The 2,488-nt window shown below is 47.0% G+C and overlaps 1 protein-coding gene across 1 annotated transcript in view; it reads right to left on the bottom strand.

The window, feature by feature from the left end:
- Window positions 1-1,599, bottom strand: part of CNR2 (cannabinoid receptor 2) — an 18,793-nt gene extending 17,194 nt beyond the window's left edge. The window contains exon 1 of the mRNA XM_015407174.1: window positions 1,414-1,599. The gene's annotated coding sequence lies outside the window, so the exon portion shown is untranslated. The remainder of the gene's footprint in view (window positions 1-1,413) is intronic.
- Window positions 1,600-2,488: the final 889 nt, after the last annotated feature.

Genomic DNA, 2,488 nt, shown 5'->3' with positions numbered 1-2,488 from the left:
GTGAAAGCTCATACCTTGAATAAAACTTTGTTGGTCTTAAAGGTGCCACTGGACTCAAACTTTGTTCTACTGCTTCAGACCAACATGGCTGAATCTTTCCTCTGCCTCTGTACTTGTTTTCGCTATCATCAGGCTTCCAACTCCAGTTCTTAAGTTTTAAAGGCTGATCTGTACATGGCATATGTATCTTTATTTTGGTTTTCTAGGCACACAACATTCTGGATAGATTCTAGTCTGTCGTTTGGAAGAATGCTGAGGAAAAAAATAATGCAGCATCACAGCAAAAACAAACCATCTTCAGAGTACCTTCAATTACTGGGTGCTGAGGTAAAGAACAGGAAACAGCTGGCCATTTGTTATGTACGTGGACCGCCACCAGGGGTCCACGGCTTATTTATTTTATTTATTATTAAATTTATACCCCGCCCTCCCCCGTAGGGCTCAGGGCGGCTTACAGGGCAAGAGAACTTGCTAATAAAAACATCAAATAATTTAGTACATTTAAAACAAAATATACAATTTAAAACCCATTCAAACATTAAAGTGCTCAAACTACATCATCCATTCCATTCCGGAATCTCAGAGAGGATAGCCACATCCACAAACCAAACATCCCCCGGTAGGCATTCCATGATAGATGTTATATCTTTAGAGAAGTTTCTTCCTGCCCACCTAGGGCCCTACCCCTAGGGCTTAAGCAGAAGCTTGGTCTCCAAACATAAAGGGGACCTAGGATCCTAGTCCACCTCGAGTCCACCAATACCACCCTTGGCGGGAAATTCAAACTCTCCTATATGAACACAGGTGTGCCGGTTGGAGTGTATATGGTTGGCCTTGCAGGGTCATTTTAGTTAGTCTTGTTGTGAAGTACAATAAATGCATCTGAACACATGTTGTAGTCTGAGTCCTCCACACGGTGAACCCACCATTGTTTATTTATTAATTAAAACATTTAAACCCCACCTTTCCTCATGGTTATTGGTGAGAGAATGTTGGACCAAAGGCATAGCATAGCATAGCATCATCAATGCATTTAGCCTTTCCTATCAGGAGGGAGAAATTGCTCAGGACATTATGAATAGGTGAGCTAGAAGGACTTGACAAAAAATGAGTGCCCTGTTGAGATACCTGACATTTCTCTGAAAAACAGAACTCCTCACAACAAATAAGTAACTGGACATTTCTTACACTAAAACCCTGACCTCCTAGAAAGATTCAGACAGGTTTGAGATCTCAGACAAGTGTGACAATCTACATGCAATTTTCATTTTTTTTTGTTTACACTCCAGTATTTTCCATGTAAGAAATTCATAACATTTCAAAGCAGCCTCTGCTGCTTTGCTTTCAGCTATGGATCACAGACTGAGGATTGTAATCATACACCTGAGAAGGAAATGTTGATCGAGACCCTACCTGAGTGACTCCTTTCAGTTCCTTCAGCAGCAGTGAGAAAGCTGTGGAAGGCAGCCTGAACGTTGCTCCCTGCTCTAGCAGAAGAAGGGAGGTTCTGTGGAAAGAAGCAAGTTCTGGAGAACTGTAACCACCAAGCCATGACAAGAGAAGACCACAGAAAAAAGAAAATGATGAATCACATTTATATGATGGCAGAGGGATGGAACAGAAAAGCGTGTGAGAGAGATGTTCGAGACCGGCCTGATCTGATGGAGGTTTCTAGTAGTCATGCCTGATTCGTGTCTGGTTTTCTCTGAGTGACCTTTCAAGCAAAAGGAAAAGGAACAGCTGTGGTATGAAAACAGGTGGCGGAATGGAAGGCAATGGAACAGAAGACTGCCACCAGGAAAAGCTTGAGTGCATACAGTTCTGCTTAGCCATTTCTGCCACGGGGGGGGGGGGTACAACTGGAGGCAGGCAGTCATGTCTAAGAGAGTGGAAGGCTGCACAATACGATATTATTGCCTGAATCACTCACAACAAAGCTCCCGGCGACCCGGCAACGCCACCGGTTGCCGGGGGCTACTTTGCCGCCCAGGGGGAAGCCGGGCAGCAACAGACCCATTATGCCTGGCATCGTGACATGGGCGGGGGGCGGAGCCAGCCTGGATAACAGCCAGGCTCCACTCCCGCCCAATGACAGTTGCTCCGATGTGCTCAGTAGCGTTAACAGCTCTGACCACGTTGGGGAGTTGTTCCTAACTTTCAGTAGGCCACCGGCGATTTCACTGCAGCTTCGGGGTTGGCCATAACGGGCAGCAGCGAGCTGACAGCAGTTTAAATTATTTTTTTTTTAAAAAGGCAGCAGCAGCACGACAGTACCCAGGATCGTGATCCGGAGGTGGCAGGGCTCCAATCAGGTCATTTGGTAGCTTGAGCGGTGGGGCCGAAGATCCTCGTGCGGCAGCTTTATGACGCGGCAGCAGGGCACCGGTTGGCATCGGGGGCCTCATCAGTTGCCACAGCGGCATCGGCAGCCGCAGTAGCGGCAAGGCACATGGCAGCTGGAGCGGCAGGGGCACCCCGGGGGCCTGCT

Source organism: Gekko japonicus, unplaced genomic scaffold (genome assembly GCF_001447785.1).
Source record: "Gekko japonicus isolate JY-2015 unplaced genomic scaffold, Gekko_japonicus_V1.1 scaffold4339, whole genome shotgun sequence".
Classification (NCBI taxonomy): Eukaryota; Metazoa; Chordata; class Lepidosauria; order Squamata; family Gekkonidae; genus Gekko; species Gekko japonicus.
The sequence above is the reverse complement of the archived record's forward strand: the minus strand, read 5'-3'. Positions and strand labels throughout refer to the sequence as shown.